The sequence below is a fragment of the Typopeltis vanoorti genome, chromosome 3 (assembly GCF_054136105.1).
Source record: "Typopeltis vanoorti isolate ZY-2024b chromosome 3, IOZ_Tvanoo_1.0, whole genome shotgun sequence".
Lineage (NCBI taxonomy): Eukaryota > Metazoa > Arthropoda > Arachnida > Uropygi > Thelyphonidae > Typopeltis > Typopeltis vanoorti.
In genome coordinates, this window is record NC_143551.1 from 52,121,982 (window position 1) to 52,140,768 (window position 18,787).

General features: G+C 36.0%; 1 long non-coding RNA gene across 1 annotated transcript in view; it reads right to left on the minus strand.

The window, feature by feature from the left end:
- LOC150108148 (uncharacterized) overlaps positions 1-18,572 on the minus strand; it is a 37,156-nt gene extending 18,584 nt beyond the window's left edge. Inside the window, exon 1 of the long non-coding RNA XR_016550645.1 lies at positions 18,455-18,572. This is a non-coding gene — a long non-coding RNA (uncharacterized LOC150108148). The remainder of the gene's footprint in view (positions 1-18,454) is intronic.
- Positions 18,573-18,787: the final 215 nt, after the last annotated feature.

Here is an 18,787-nt window from a genome sequence, read left to right on the forward strand (position 1 = left end):
TATGGTTGCAAATTACCGACCGATCAGCATATCGCATATCAGGAGTCGTTGTCAAGGTCTTGGAGAAAGTAGTCAAGGGAAAAATACAGGAATGGATTGATGAAAATGAGATACTGTACAGAGGACAGCATGGCTTTATGAAGGGTAGATCATGCCTCAGTAACATGCTCAAGTTTTATAACAAGGTGACGGCTGAACTGGATAAGGGAAATGGGTTTACAGTGATTCTGCTGGACCTGGCAAAGGCGTTTGACAGGATACCACATGGAATTCTAATCCGTAAACTACAACATATGGGAATGGATATAGGGTTGGTGAGATGGATAGCTGGGTGGTTGATGGAGAGATATCAAAGAGTAGTTTATTCAGGAGTAGAGTCTAAAAAACGGCATTTGTGACTAGTGATGTGCCACAGCGTTCTGTTCTTGGACCACTGCTGTTTAATCTGTTCATTAACGATATAGGGAAGGGTCTAAGTGGGACAGTTCATTTGTTCGCTGATGATGCAAAGTTGGGTAGGGCGATAGTGAATGCAGAAGATGTCACAGTCTTGCAAGATGACTTAGATAGATTGTAATTCTGGACTAAGGAGAATGGATGTAAATTTAATGTGACAAAATGCAAGGTTATGCATTTCGGAGTGAAACGATTAGCAGGAGTATACCACATAGGTGGAACTGTACTCCAAGAGATTGATGAGGCCAGGGACTTGGGAGTGTTGGTGGATAGGGAGATGAAGTTTAGGGGGCACATTGCGAAAGTAGCTAAATCAACTCACTTGGTTGTTGAAAAATACCTTGACGAGCAGAGAAAAACAAGTTATTGTAACTCTGCACCGAACCCTGATAAGACCTCATCTCGACTATTGTGCCCAGATTTGGTCACCTCGGTTCCTTCTTAATGGGGAGGAGGTTGAGAGGATCCAGAGGCGAGTGACTAAGATGATAGCAGGTCTATGGAATGAACCATATGAGAACAGGTTGAAGATTTGTGGGTTGCAGAAACTAGTTGATAAGCGGAAAAGGTGAGATATGATTGAGACATTCAAATTGCTAAAAGGATTCTATAGGATTAATTCAGAGGATATATTTGAGATCAGGACTGGTGGTGGGAGAACTAGGGGACACCCAGGGAAGCTGGGCAAGAGCGTGGTTGGCAGGGGTGTTAGAGCTGGATTCTTTACTTTTAGAGTGGTCAATGAGTGGAATAATCTGCCAGAGTCTGCTGTGGGTGCTATGACAGTGAGCGAGTTCAAGGCAAGGTATGATAGATACTGTGAGAATGTTGAACAGCTGTGTGAACATGATGTTTGGGGCCTCCCTCGATGAGTCTAAGGACTCCTGGAGTAGCCCGCGGTAAAAAAAATAATAATAATAATAATGATATGAATGCTTTAAACATCGGGACTTTTTTTGTACACCTCAGCATACGTCAAAGTAGATCCATTGAAAAGCCAAGAAAAACTCTCTCCTGGATGAGCTAAGAGCTGAGTTCTATATGCTTGGAACTCTGCATTATCTATTCTGTTCACAATACTTAACATGTTTTAAGTTAGCAGCTACACGATTTTTATCGCCCCCACTCCAAAAAGGAACGGATGATCAGGATTAATTTGTATAATCGAAAACTTATTTCCGTGACTAATAGAAACTACAAAATATTCATTAAAATTATTTGTTGCGAATAAAAACAGACATCGGAAATGTGCGTATCCGTACTCCGTCGATCTTACACTGTCTCGAGATCACAATCGCCTCTTGGCGAACAAAGACCTCTCACACGACCTTGTGTTAGTGGATCTCGAAAATAAGGCATAAACGGTTTCACTATTTTCTAGAGAAAGTCGATGTTGCTCTTTGTGTATCAACATCTGCGATAAAGTTACAGCATCAATCTCAATAAATAGATTCTTATCAGAATCTATTGGTGAACTTACATGGACAATTTGGCATACGTTGGTGAACTTACATGAACAATTTGGCATACGGGTATATAATAACAAAGATCTCTCAGACGATCTTGTGTTAGTAGATCTCGAAAATAAGGCATAAACGGCTTCACGATTTTCTAGAAAAAGTCGATGTTGCTCTTTGTGTATCAACATCTGCGATAAAGTTACAGCATCAATCTCAAAAAATAGATTCTTATCAGAATCTATTGGTGAACTTACATGGACAATTTGGCATACGTTGGTGAACTTACATGAACAATTTGGCATACGGGTATATAACTTTATCTGCGATAAAGTTACAGCATCAATCTCAATAAATAGATTCTTATCAGAATCTATTGGTGAACTTACATGGACAATTTGGCATACGTTGGTGAACTTACATGAACAATTTGGCATACGGGTATATAATAACAAAGATCTCTCAGACGATCTTGTGTTAGTAGATCTCGAAAATAAGGCATAAACGGCTTCACGATTTTCTAGAAAAAGTCGATGTTGCTCTTTGTGTATCAACATCTGCGATAAAGTTACAGCATCAGTCTCAATAAATAGATTCTTATCAGAATCTATTGGTGAACGTACATCAACAATTTGGCATACGGGTATAGATTCTTATCAGAATCTATACCCGTATGCCAAATGGTTCTGCACTGCTTTCCGATGAGCCTAATTCTGTTTTCTCTAGCATTGGATTTATTTCTAGAAGAAAAAATAATACCTTCCACCCACGGAAAGGAAATTCAGATGCCGATATTTTCAAACAAGATCAAGAAAGTGTTACGTGGACTGACAATATCGTTGAAGATCACGATGATTTCCATTCGATTCTATAAATGTAACCAATATACTGGACACAGAAGATTAAACATTATTAAATCTTTTTTATATATATAAGAGGAAAATAATAACAGGAACAGATTGAATTTCAACAGAGTAATTGAATTCTTGCATGTGTTAAATTGTTGCTGTATTACCTGAATTATATACCAAGAATGGCAAAATTTTAATATCAGCTTTTAAGACGGGAGACAGAAGTTTATGTAAAACTTACAGGCGATATTAACTTATTAATACAGCATATAATATACAAGACTTGTCACTAACCACATAAAAATATTCAGTTTACAGACATACCTGGCATTCATAGACTATGAATAAAACCTTTGAATAATGAGTATACAAAAAATCCGACAAACATATAGCTTTTCTCCTCACTTTACGCGCACACAGTATGGCGAAAACAAATAAACAAAAAAAAAACAGTACTGAACTTCGATATACCCTTCGGTACACGCGCTATGAGATATGCCGTTCAACTGCATGCACTTTAATAGAAGAGCACGTGTAACGTCTACGCCAAGTAAGTAAGAAAAAGGTGAACTGCAAAGTAAGTAAGAAAAAGGTGAACTGCAAAGTAAGTAAGAAAAAGGTCTCCTCGAAAGTATTTATAAACTATTTGAACTTGATCTTCCTGCAAGAAGCGGCTACAAGGATATTTTGCATAAAATTCACCCTGTAATAGCAAAACGAGATCCTCGTCTTCGTAGATTTTTAAAAGGAAAAATATGTAGAACGAAATCGAGCAGTGAATGTTCCGCTGTTTCGAAACCCAGTCGAAACACTCCTGGTAATAACATATCGGTAGAAAATATTAAATTAATCCCTTTATTACCAACGTCTTGCCTTGTAATTAAGCATGAGCTTTCTTCCGCAGTTGATTACCGAAATGTTTTGCAACAGTTACCACCTGAGATTATCAGGAAAGATCCTCGTCTGAGGGGGTATTCGGTGGCATCAGGAGAACCAAGAAATAATGTTGAGACGCTGCCAAAAAAAGTACAAAAGAAAAAAGTTATTTCTTTGGGGACTTATTTGCAGCGAAGCCGAATGCAGCAGAAAGTGGGAAATGGTATTTCACCAGATAATTCAACGAATCCTTCAGTGGAGAGCAACGCAAAGTGATACTCCCTAGTAATGGACCTAAATGATGTTGAATAAAAATTTAGACGTGTGTTATATCATAAGAATTTATGAAGTCCGACGTTTAGCAATTGCTAAAAATCTGCCATAGGTTTCATCACAAAATCTATTTTAGATTTTGTCTTTTAAAAGAAATATGTATTTTCCAGTTTTTTTTTGAAAATTTAAAATTTGGTGTGTTATTATTAAAAAAATGATTTTTTTATTAATTTTTATTAATAAAAATTAATGAATGTTTTTTAATGTTTATTAATGAATGTTTTTTTTTTAATATCATTATTATATTTATGATTAGGACAGAAATATCTTTTATTTATTTATAAATGTTCCAGTATGTAGATATATATATATAGCTTGAATCCGTTATCTAATATTTTAGATTTTATTATACAAATTTTAATTATATATGTGTTAATGAATTAATGTTTTTTTTTCATATTAATTATTCTACATATGTTATTTATTTTATTTCGATATCTTATTAAAAAGTGATAATCTTCATGACATATGATTCTTATAACGACGACGCTTATAATTATAGAATATATGATAAATTAAAACAACGCCAATTATCTGGCAGAGAGTTTGTTATTTTTTATATAAAATTGACCTGTATATTTTTATACCAAATTAAGGTTTTTCATTTCAGGTATTAGCTGAGAGTATTCTGTCGTTTTTTCGAATGTTTTCTAGAATGTTACGCCCTTTTTGTAATTTCTTATAATCAAAAAGTAATGCGGCAGTTCCTGTTCTGTTTCCGTTGTCATCACCAATTTTAAGGAAAATAATGGGAGTTCTAGATTTTTTTATTCCCTTAACATTCTTGTTTCATCCCCACCACCTACAAACTCTGTTATCATCTTTTTTGTTAATTTAAACTTATATCAGATAATTGAGTGTATTCTTGGATTAGGCTCCTGTAGTCGTGATATTTGTTTTTTGCTTTCGGAAATACTGCGAAGGAAATTATCTAGAAGGTGAATTAGCCCATTTTATAAGATTAGGGCTGAATTTTCATACGGGGTCAATATAACAGTTATAATATTTCTCGAAGCTTCCCTTTCTACAACGTAGTATAAGCTATTCCGTATAACTTTTATTTTCAGTTAATTTATTATTCCTACTTTGGTTTCTTATATAATGCAACAATTCGATTTTAATTTGTTTATACACTAGTGACCACTGTTTTCCTGTACATTGATGTTATCTTGCATTAGTTTTCATTTTAGACCAATATTACATGATTTAGTTCACATTATTCCTATTCTATTAGCACTTTCATACAAAATTAATTTACTCCAATACTTTTAATATGATTCTGTTACTTAACTCACTGATTCACTTCCCTCATTGTTCGTAGAACTCTTCGTAACCCCGTGGTCTCTAATCTTTGATCAATCGCTCTTTATCTGTTCCGACTCTATGATAACTTGGAACTGGTTTCAACCTTGTTTTGTATAATGTTCACGAATGAAATAAAATATAAAACTGTTTTGTATAATGTTCACGAATGAAATAAAATATAAAACTGTTTTCCATCGCCACACGCTCTTGTTGAGAGAATATCGCAATGCTCACATACATTTAAATATGTTCTTAACATCAGACATTTTTCAAAGCAAGTGCTTTGCCGTGAACTGGCACCGAATAATTGTAATAATTTGCAAATCATAGCATATTATTACACTTTTTCTTTGTATTAGGGCCTTTTTAAAAATCTCCTTATTGGAAGTACCAAAGTATTGTTGAAAAACAAACCGATGGTGAAAAATTGTATATTTTCTGTCATTACTGTTCTCAAAATTATTTAACAAGTCTTACAGAGTTTTATCATTTCCGTGTGTGCCAAAGGCACTTGCGATAACTAGAATTATTTTTAACATGGCTTTTTATTTTTGTTATAAACAGTGTAAACAAATATAACAAACAATTAAACTTCATTCTTTGTAAGAACTATTCACTCTTTCCAGCGATTAATATTGGTCGCTCACCTCTGCGCATTCTCCACCACATCAAGATTCTTTATGAGACAAGTTTTCCAACTGAAATACAATATTCTGAATGACAATTACCTAATATGTCATACAGGAAAATAAACACACCTTTGCGTCCATTTTGAAAGTTACTTCAAATTAACGATGGAATCCAATTTTACAATTCCGGATATTATCATGGTAGTCTCATAAGGAAATTTTGCATTACTATTTCCAGGTCATCTTTGAGCATTCTCGTATCCAAATGATAGGCTGCCTTTGGGCTTAATGCCATTTCGTTCTTTGTTTCGGGCCGCTAATGGGTTGGAGAAGCGCAATATACAGCCTCTCCCAGCCAAGTCAACCCCACCTTCCCGTGGTGTGGTCTGTTTTCACAAACGGGGCTCTGGCGAGATGAATATTGCCTTATAAGTATATTTTCTCTAGATGGAGGAAATACTAACTAGACCTCTAGCTTGTAGATAATTTTTTCTACACCAGTATAGTCCTCGTATTGGAGGCGTGATGTGGTTATTTCTATGTTTCATCTCCAGTTCCTGCCCCCTCCCCCTTTCAATACATGTGGTTTTCCAGGCACTTTTCTCACACTAATTTATTAACAAAAAGCAAGCATCACCTACGTTTGAGGGTTCAATACAGGTCACTAATTAGTATACGGGGACTAACCCGTTGGAAACACTATAGGGGCTTCCATATTAGCTGAAGTGAATAATCCTCCTCTTCCCACCTTGCTAAATTGTAGATGAAAGAAGTCATGTATTGCACTTTTATGGACACTGTCAAAACCAAGCTTGAATTAGTCTGGAAAATTTCTGTATAGGAGTCAAGTCCTACCTTGCTACATGCTGCTATTCTGAAAACTATCCACTTTCACACCAGATATTATAACAAATTTTAGCTTTCCTGAGATTTAAGAAAAGAATCTCTCACAAAAACCCACAAGTAAACTTCCATAGGATGTCATTATTACAAAAAATACATCCAAAAATGCAACAGAAAATAAAAATTCTGTTTAAAAAAAAACTTCCACATCAACTTTACCAACGGCCATTAATGACAATGATGTGAACCTGTAAATACGGCCTTCCAAATCTGTTTTTCTCTCCAAAGCTCAACTATCATCTTCTACGATCATCACTCATCTGACATTTCCTCTCTACTATACCTTTTCTTGACTGCGCGGTTAGACTTTTCGCTGTGCGCTTCGCGACCATATGCCTGGGGAAGGAGTGTCCGAGGTTCGATCTTTCTCAGCTATAGCCAATTCTTGGCGTGGACAGCAGGGTTTTTCTCCCCAGTTTAACTGAGGTTTTTTTCATCCCGCCTGCAAGCAAACCGTCCTCGTGCACACAGACGGACCACAATCTTTTCAACAGTGGAGTTGCGGGCTGGCAGCATTATTTCGCTGTGACTTTTTGCTACGAGGAAACCCAACCCGTCTGAATAGGATGGAACGGAGAGATAGATATATCCCTTTTCTTAAAACGAAATTATTAGTAATCTACATCAGCACTGCTTGACCATTAGGTTTTTTATACTCTGGTCTTATATTATTTGTATTCTTTGAACATTTTTTTAAAACATTTTTGCTGCTCTTTGGAACTAATGGAAATCATTAGTTTTATCTTAGTTAATTATAGGAGTGATTATTAAAATTGTGATTATGTAATTATGTTTGACGTTTATTTCTGCAATAAACAAACTAAATATAGAATGAAAGGTAGTAGTGTAATCATTTCAGTAGCATTGTAGTAAATATTTAATTTACGTACGTTTATCAATTTTTACTGCGATCTCTAAAATGTTCTTTACAATCACTGGATTTATCACGAGTCATAGTTTAAGAACCACTGATGTAACGATTTTATTTTCGTGGAAGTTTGGAAGTCATTTCGTACAATTCTCGCTGGAGAAGTCCGTCTGTCAAGTCCTGCCTCAACTAATATCGTTTCCTGTTACCTGCCAAACATTTGACGAATTGTGCGGACACAGCCATCCCATGTCCTGCGGTGTGCTTCCGTCCATCACAGAAGATTTCTGCTGAGGGAGAATACTCGCAAAGGTTCAAAGCACAAGACGGGATCACGGTTAGCTGGTGTTTATTCTACCTATGCTATATGACTCTTTCATTTACTTGCTGGAACTGTCTAACGGATAACCATTGATTTGTTTTTGATGTCAGTGCATTTCCATTTGTTAGGGACTTTTTACTAATACTGTTTTAGGGTGGAGAAAAACCCTATTCGAGTTACTAAGATGAGTCAAATGTTCTAAAAGAATGGAGGAGAACAAAACCTATTCGGTGCTTCATATTTAATGGGGGGGGTGGACATACGGTTGTAATAAAATGAGAAGACAAATTATTGGAACGATTTGCCTTCCATGCAAATCCAATAATATGCAGTCATGTGAAAACGGTAAAAAAATGAGCAATCTCCTGAAATCTTTGTCATTTCAATTGATAGCATAACGCTATCAATTGAATGTCAGAGTGCAAAGTTATGCACTTTGCTTGATGAGATTTCGAATAATATATTGGAGGGATTCTATGACAAGATGTTAGATGACATATGAGGTGGAATTATTTAGAAGGATGTCTACTATTAATGCGTTTGTGTAACACCCGATCAGGTTAAAAAAGTGATCCGAGGATTATCGCCTGAGTTCTTTGCGTTAACTGTAGAGTCGTTCCAATGAAAAGAAACTTTCTGTTCAATAAGAGGAATAAATACACATTTCATCTCCCTTACTGAAGAATTCAACACAGGCGTATGGGGACGATGTAGCACGCTTTGACCAACTCCACACTGCAGATCTCAGTATCACAACTATGGAGAAATTCAGTTTAACCTCACCCCCTAGGAATCACATTCTCTAAGACCCCCTGCTACCAAATCAGAAATCAGTATGGAGAATTGTTGACTGTATAAAAGAAAGGAAAATTACCACTTGCCTTTACAGCCAAAGCAACAACGCGAAAACAAGATTTTCCTCCATCTTATTTTAATGTCATCAACATTTTTGATATAACAGACAGAGAAGAGGAAGCAATTGTACACATAACCACTATGTCTTCTGGATTGGCCTATAAGGAGAATTTAGGAAAGAATTTTACCAGATACTTGAAATGAAAGGTAGCTTTGATCCTCAACTTCTGATAAGTAACCATCTGCAATATTCGTACAATATTTCATGTACAGATTTTCTGCGTTATTTATTAGTTTACAACCTCCAATTATTCCGTTCCTGAATATTACGTCTTCTACCACTTCCTACGATTATTATCGCAGTAACCAACAGGTATTCTACACAGAAATAGCAACAAAACCTGGTATAAAATAAAGCAATATTTACTTAATTTTTTAATTTCAATATCACGCACGTGTAGCTACAAGTATGACATGCTAATCGCAAATCTGGTAAAACTGAGGGAGTGTTCGAGCACCAGAAGGGTTTTTCCTGAAGAACTGCATATGAACAATTTCATTTAAACCGAGATACTTCACTATTGAAAATCAGATTTGATAAACATGGAACACGCAATTGAGCTGTAGATTAACTAAAGAATCGGATGAAGATTATGCAATGTCATCCGAACTCCTCCACTAACACTAGAAATCATACGTTTCGGGCAATATCTCTCAACTGAGCAGAGCCAACAGAATCTGACGATGTACGCAGCAAAGTAGGTTCTCTGGTCTGCTCTGAAGTTTCTTTCCACATTGTTTGTTGGTACTCCTTCGTCTCTACTTTTTTGTTGTTGTTGTCTTGAAATTGAACGTGACCACTGCATAATAGGTATTTTTTTCTTAATCTTTATTATATGTAAAACAGTTTAAAGAACAGTAGCTACTTCGCTTCCGTCAGTTGTTGAGGCTCTTAATTTTGACGTAGAAACAGAAAAAAATAAAATAATAAAGAAAGGTTTGCCAACCTTTAAATGCAGCAGTATCAAAGAACATTAAGGCGAGACATATAATGTCAAGGGTCTTCAAAACAGAAAGAATTATTTTAGAATTACGATTGGCTTAAAATAAAAACCACTCTAGTTTCAATTGCATCTTTTAGCAGCATACAATATCGGAAAGTTTTCATTAGATTATATATATAAAACGGAAATTAATTTGATTCATATGATGTTTTCAAAATAAAGAGTCAAGAGATATTGAAAATATTTATAGTTCGCGCACCGTTTGTAGGTCTCTCCTTGGCATTTTGTCAAGAATAGTCGATTCATGCTGAACAGGAGAAAGAAGTGAAGGATGTTTTAATTGGTAGCCAACATGCGAAATCACGTGCTTTCTTGTCTGTCGCTGTTCTAGTACTAGCTTGATTTTTGTTGTGACTTTTTTGCATTATATTTTTATTATTAATTTGTATGATGGATCCAATACAGTCAGCAAGTTCTGTTGTTAAACTTTTCAGTAGCTCTTTCTAAAGAGAATTGAATAATGTGCTGACTTTCTGCGTAAAAGGTTCCTCAGAAGGCCGTCTACTTGTTCCCCTTTCTCAAGTCATAAAACGTGCAACTGCGGGCGTATCGGGGTCGACTTTTAAAAGAATTCGTAGGGAATCAAAAGGTGAAGGTGAGCCAAAATTTAAATGGCGCTTATTTAAATTTTCATTTAAATAAGCGCCAGAGAAAGAAAACCATCGAAACCGTAGCTTTCAATGATTTTGATGTAGACGTTATAAGAAGAACTATTCACGAATTTTACGTGGTCGAGAGAAGACTGACAACTGTTCGAAATTGATTCGTGTGCTTAAAGAAAAAATTAATTTTCCTTGGAAAAGAGAAACTTTAAGGAAAATTCTTCATGAAATCGGATTTTGTTTTAAAAAGTCCCAGAATGAAAGGAAACTTATCACGGAGCGAAATGATATTGCTTAATCTAGAACGCAGTATTTGAAAGCAAAAAGACGTTTCAGGAAGGAGAAAAGACCGATTGTGTATCTAGATGAAATATGGATTGATAGTAATATAACTTATGGAAAATGTTGGCAGTCTAAAGAAGAATGTGGAGTGCTACAAACCGGAAATGCCTCGCGGCGCATAATAATTTTGTGTGCGAGTGGAGAAGTAGGTTTTTTTGCCGAATTCAAACTTACTATACAAAGCCAATTCAACTACTGGAGATTTCCATGTAGAAATGAATTTTACGATCTTCGAAAAGTGGGAAGAAGAAAAACTGATTCCAAAACTTCCTAAAATGCTGTTGTTATATTTGATAACGCTTCATATCACTCTATTCGATTAAACAAAGTTCCAAATTGGTCTAATAAGAAGCAAGTTATTATGGATTGGCTCTCTGCAAATAACACTTCTCATTCCCCAGATATGCGAAAATTGAATTGCTTAATTTGGTCCAAAGAAACTCGCCCACAATAAACTATTTAAATTCGACACGATGCTCAAAGAATATTTCTAGCTTTGAGGCTACCACCATATTATTGCGATATTAATGCTATTGAGTATGTTTTGGCAGAAGTGAAAGGTTTCATTAGCCATCGCGACGTAACTGGGGATATTGACATATCGAAACTTTTTAAGCTTTCAGAACAGGTGATTGAAAGTATTACATGTTAAAACTGGGGATAATATTGCCCTCATGTCACCTCATTGGAATATATGTATTGCGACAGATACGGAATTATCGAAGGATTATGCGAACCTTTGGTGATCACTTTAAGTGAAAATGATGGCGATTCGGTCACTGATTCAGATGACCCTGAACATTAAAAGGATTTGACAATGGTATTTTTTTGCATGGGTTTGTTAAAAGAGTCGCAACAAATCATAAATAATTAATTAGGACATCAAAGTGTCTCAGTTCTCTCAACTTTAAGTTTAGAATACCCAAGTTCATTTGAAAAAATTTGTTTTTATGTATAATTATTTTTATTTTATAGAAAACTTTCTTAAAAATAAACTTAGTTAAATTTTTGATTTATGCTATACCATTTTTAATTTTTGTTTTAGGCTATACCTTATAGGCAATGGTAGTAAAAGAAAAGCTAAATTTTCCGACCTGTAATAATAAACACACTAATCCTCGAAGACGGATTGATTACGCTATTATCGGAATGAATTCTCCTTTTTCTGTCATGCGCAGAAGTGTCGAGGGATCTCTAATCGATGGGTGAATTATGCTGAGAAGAAAAGCAAAAAGGGAAATCTCTGAGATCATTTTCAGCATGGAGATCAAGAGCTCTGTTCACAATTTGGACCTAATCGGCTCTGCAAAAGGTAATTGCCAATTACCTTGGAATTACGAGGCAACTCCAGTATATCTGTTTTTGGTGCGAATCATACAACTTAGCACAGAATATTACATGAGCTCAAGAACACCATCATCGTGCGCACAAAATGATTGAAAATTCACAGTCAAACTCGCGGAGAGCGCATTTTTGTAAGGGACGACAAGGAGTTGATAACATAGAAATAAAAAACAGAACTCGGAAGACAGACCCCAGAAACGTTTAATACATATCCTGAGGGACCATAATAAAAGAAGAGAACCTGTCGGAGAAACTGCAGACGTCAACCTCACAGGATAAGGAATGTAATCACATTTGAACTTGATTCTGTGAAGGAAACGCTTTTCCCTCAACCATGGAAAGGTTTGGTGAACTTACATGTTGCATCAATAGCAAAGAGCGACATCCGTGGTAACTTTGAATGGGCATTCCATAAGGGAAATAGGAACTACTTCGTTGACAACATTTAAATGTCCAATTTTTACTTTAATATTTACCTAACTGCTGCGCTAATGCGGAATCTAGACGCATTAGCTATCATTACGTGTGTCACAATAGATATCTTTCTAAAATTTCCAAGAGAAAGCGCGCATATGAACAATGAAAGAAAATGAGAAACAAACAGAAAAGTACTACATACCCTACGAAAGAAAGAAAAAGATAGTATTCGCAGTGAATATTAGGAGATGTAGAAATCGAGTTGGAAGTAGAATTACAAAAAAGTAAAAATTATCATGTTGCCTCTCCCTTATATGGAATACCCCTCGAAGGCTTTTTATAATGAGGAGCATATAGTGACAATCATTCGGCAAATGTAAATTGAAGGTCATTCACTGTGAAACTCGTGAGATATCGTGCAGCATTATTCCCGTCACTATTCCAGAACCTTTTCCGATGAGGTTTAGCAGAATGATATGAATGCTTTAAACATCGGGATGTTTTTTTGCACACCTCAGCATACGTCAAAATAGATCCATTGAATAGCCAAGAAAAACTCTCTCCTGGATGAGCTAAGAGCTGAGTTCTATCTGCGTGGAACTCTTCATTACCTATTCGGATCTCAATACTTCACATGTTTTAAGTTAGCTGCTACACGATTTTTATCGCCCCCACTCCAAAAAGGAACGGATGATCAGGATTAATTTGTATAATCGAAAACTTATTTCCTTAACTAATAGAAACTACAAAATATTCGCTAAAATTATCTGTTGCGAATAAAAACCGACATCGGAAATGTGCTTATCCGTACTCCGTAGATCTTACACTATCTCGAGATCGCAATCGCCTCTTGGTGAACAAAGACCTCTCACACGATCTTGTGTTAGTGAATCTCGAAAATAAGGCATAAACGGCTTCACTATTTTCTAGACAAAGTCGATGTTGCTCTTTGTGTATCAACATCTGCGATAAAGATACAGCATCAGTCTCAATAAATAGATTCTTATCAGAATCGATTGGTGAACTTACATCAACAATTTGGCATACGGGTATAGATTCTTATCAGAATCTCTACCCGTATACCAAAGGGTTCTGCACTGCTTTCCGATGAGCCTAATTCTGTTTTCTCTAGTATTGGATTTATTTCTAGAAGAAAAAATAATAACTTCCACCCACGGAAAGGAAATTCAGATGCCGATATTTTCAAACAAGATCAAGAAAGTGTTACGTGGACTGGCAATATCGTTGAATGTACGTAGCCAGAAAGCTACGTTCATGAATAGCCAAGAAAAAAAAAAGACTAAACATTTGTTTTGATGAAATAGCAACAGTTATAGGGAAAAAAACAAGGTTTAGAAGCTACACTTAGAAAAACAAACCGGAATCACTAGAAGCTTAAAGAACTAAAAAAGAAATATTGCAAAAAAAATATTTTAAGAAAGGCTCACCAAGATGTTTGGGCAGATTTATTAGTAATATTTAAAATAATTTATATGATTATCAAAACATTGCTTATCAATTGGATATTCAGAAAAAGATGTGGCAGAAATTACAGTAATGTGAAAGGGGAAAAAAAGCACTAAAACATTGCAAACAACAATGGAGAAACCCATCTCTTATTGAAGGAAAAAATAGAGGAAAATAATAACAGGAACAGATTGAATTTCCACAGAGTAATTGAATTCTTGCATGTGTTAAATTGTTGATGTATTACCTGAAATATATACCAAGAATGGCAAAATGTTAATATCAGCTTTTAAGACGGGAGACAGAAGTTTTTTTACAGGCGATATTAACTTATTAATACAGCATATAATATACAAGACTTGTCACTAACCACATAAAAATATTCAGTTTACAGACATAGATATTTTTCATAATCTATGGCATTCATAGATTATGAAAAAACCTTTGAATAATGATTATTCAAAAAATCCGACAAACATATAGTATTTCTCCTCGCTTTACGCGCACACAGTATGGCGAAAACAAATAAACAAAAAAAAACAGCACTGAACTTCGATATACCCTTCAGTACACGGGCTATGAGATATGCCGTTCAACTGCATGCACTTTAATAGAAGAGCACGTGTAAAGTCTACGCCATTACACTTAGCTGTTGCAATGGTGTTGATGTTGGAAGAAAAGACGTTTCTTGTTCAGCATTATTATCATTCCTGTGGAGTTGGTAGAGCAAATAGTCCAAGCCTACAACATCTTTGTGAGCAGTTTGTACTTCATTTCTGTAAGCCTGCCCCTAGTAATAGTGTCATCATTGCTTTAATCGAGAGGTTCCGACGTACCACGACTTCTGCCACAATGTAAACGGCAGTCGAGGAGATTACGAACTGTAACATTTGCTCCGCAGCACGGAAATGTGCTAAAGCAAGTGGTATAGTCTACCAAACAATCAACGCAATAAAACTTGGGATACCGAGGCGTTCAGTACAAAATATGAAGCTTGCCTTCTCGTACGTCATTCATAGTTTAACAGCAACGACTGATGCCGGAATACTGTTAAACTATGGATGACGTGGTATTTAAACAGGACAGAGCAACCTGCCACACATCACGTGGTTCTAGAGCCTATTTGTCAGAACTCTTCCCCGGGAGACACATCCGAAAAAATAGCCAAGATACTAAAAAAGCACAAGCTAAGCACAGCATATAAGCCCCACCGCAAACTTGCTACCCTTATCAGTTCTACGAAAGATCAGCTCCCTCCTCTCTCTCTGCCTGGAGTTTACAATTTACCCTGTTCCTGTAAGCTGGCGTACTTTAGACAGACAGGCAGATCAGCATCCATCCGCCTAGAGGAACACAAGTCTTACATCTGCAAACACAACTATGGCCATTCAGGCTTGGCTGACCATGTTTTGGATACCACCCACAGGGAATCTTGGAAGAAATCCACCATGCTCCGCCACAGCTAATTTAAGAAAGAGAGATTTCTCTTGGAAGCAGCAACAGCTCTCAAAAACTAACCAAATCTGAATAAATACGGTTGTATTAAGCTTCCGAAGATTTGGGAAACACTCATCACCACAGGTCCCACCTTACGTTCCAGGCCACCTACTACTGCCCTTGGAGGGCGCTCCAACTAGATAGGACTTTAGTGTCACCCACGTGGTTGGACTCAGTATTGTTTATTATTTGTGTGTGTGTGTTACATTAACTGTTTTCGTAATCCCCGTAGATGTCCTAGTGACTAGGACGAAATATAGGAAGTATTAAATTCTATTTTAATTCTTTTTTGATTGTTGTAAAAATTCCATTAAGCCTCCATCATGACAGCACTTATGCTTCTACACACGAATGAATATATGCCAGTTTTCCTGTCAGATGACATAAATCATGTTTATATTGCTGGGAAGAACATAACTCATAAACAAATATATATGTATATCAGAAAAAAATGTGTTCTTTGACAGTACAAGATCATCTCTCCCACTTCGACCCTTCCACTGGTTAGGAAGAGTTGCATTGGAAATAATTACATTGAAAGAGGTGGGGCCCCATGTTGCATAAAAGTTAAGTTATCTTCAAGTTGAGGGAACAACCAGATTTGTAACATATTGAGGTATGACATCCAGTTACTATTTGCCTTGTCAAAGAAAAAAAGCCCATTAAATTTGTCTGTGAGAAATTAAACAAAACACATTCACTTTTGATGGTTTTTCATGTTCGATGTTTGCATGTGTATGTTCTGTCGCCAATATTCTCAGGTAATTACAGTTCAGGTAATTTAAGCGAAAAGTTGACTCGTCATAAATGAGTCTTTTGTGAAGGCAACACCCACAATGCCATCCATTTTTACGTAAAAAAGACTAAATTTTACCAATGTAAGCATGCGCAGTAACTGTTCCTTTGAATGTAATTCTTAGTATCGTTTGTAATAACTGTAATGATCATGTTTTAAGATATTCAAGACGAAATATCTACATATTATTAAAATTTAATTCCTGTGGTATACGTGTGAATTTGTAGTTATTAATACTGCATAGGTTTCACTATATAATAGAACATCAACCAAATCTCATCAAACATAGAAGACATATACAGATATGACTTTGCCTTACCAGCAACAGATGTCATTTCAGTACACGAATTCATTCAATAAACCAGTTTTACTGTCTTTCGGTTTTAATTTCAGTCATAACTGCAGAGTCTTCAAATTTCAACAGTGCTTTGACTTACAGACATTTTAGAGTTTTGCCAATTTTCTGGAACCAACGGGACGTAACTCTTGGATATGACTGTAATCTGTTTCATATGTGCTGATATTCATGCCAAATTTGTGGATTATTTGTAACAGCATCTTTCTGTTCGGAACAGAAAGGTGCATATTTCTGTTCTGAGTTGAGAGATTTGGGACCTAGAATAGTATTCTACTTCTGTATCCCATCCAAGATGTCGTGCAACGAATTGTGCCATTCAAGTTACGGTTCTACCGCCCACCATTGTGGTACTGAGTTGTGATCTGACTGGTTGTAGCTGTCCTGTCACCATCACCGTCCTTACCATTCTTCTCTGACCACACGAATCAATGACTGTTCCCATCCACAGAAGGAAAGTTTGCTGTTGGCTTGCAATTGTCTGATTATTACACCATTCCTGGTACGCCAGATACACAACTCTAGCTACATGTTAGCAAACATGTGTGCATCATAAGAATGGAAACACCTAGGTTCGAATCGGGACTAGAATATTCTTTATAAGAGCTTTTCAACTGACAATTAGTAAGCACGTCTCATACGAAAGTGACAGCGTGGTAACTACTAGTTATTAATCCAACAAATGCAGATAAACGTGTTGTAATTCCAACCAAACCCATCAGTCTGGAAACGGTCAAGGGTTTGGTTGTTCTTGCAGATCGCAAATGACCTCAGCACATTTTTGCGAAATTCTACTAAAGTACTCCTACAAAGTACTTCAATGCTGAAGTATTGCCATGCCATAATGGATTATTCCATCTACTTTTTAGAAATATATTTTTACAACTGGTGAGAGAATTTCCTTTCAGGATCTGCGAACCTTCTCTGCAGCATTTCCTACTACCGTTATTAGCTGCTGTAGAAAGAGTCATAAGAAGTAACAAATCGGAATTCCTAAGCTCGAATAGTTAATGTTGTTAATCTTTTACTTATCAAATCTCGGTTGGTCTTTATTATTACGGAGTTTAGATTTTATCTACGAACAGAGTTGCATTACTCACTGAACAGCATTTGCACATTGTTTTATCATCTAAGACAGTTAATGTAACGAAATCGGAAGCGAAACATTACAATGTAAAATATATTAGCCGCACTGTTTTGTATTTTCTACGAAAAATTCCTATCAAGGTATAATTCAAATATACAGACCAGCGAAGAGTTTGCATTGTCAAATATCAGTCAAATCGCAATTCAAGGAAAGGATCGATACTTAAAACAAAGAACAGGATTAGTTTTCGTGTGCTTTATCTTCTTGTATCAGTGTTATACAAGAGTCAAGTTACACTATGAATAATTCGCTAAATGCAAACCTGGATTTAGTTGGCCATTAGTTCTTTTAAATGCTTGACCACCACCAAACCGTTACACAAGCAGAATACAGAGCATTACGAACGATGACAGCATACTCTAAATGCAAATACTGTTTTAGACACTAGAGATTTGTGAACAAGAATAAATAAAGTGAACAATTCTGAATTTCCCCACACAATCACAACCCTCATCGCATTAATCCCTTACGTCCCAATTTCTTACGCTTTCGCCGAAAGCATTCGATCAACAGTCAAACTGTATCCGGAATAGGAAATAAGTGTAAAAATGTGAGAAGAAATACTCACTGGATGAAGTTAAATTGGTGTTGCTCTTTCTGGAAAAAAATCAACAGTTCCCTCCTATCTTTCCCTGTTCCGTAGGAAACTAACTAAATAAATTCAAAACAAAACTCTTACACTGACATCACATTTCAACGAAATGAAAACAGTCTGTTTACAAAACAAACGGTATGGAAATTCGAACTAAGTTTTCTTCTAATTTTGGAGTTCCAAATTCTTGCCAACGAGCTTTAGGCGTTAGTGAGAACATGAAAAAAAGTAGTGACTGAAAGAAAAGGTTACCCTCAAATACACTAGAGAAGTCCTGTAAGTTCGATGAGATAGAACTTAAGTATCAAA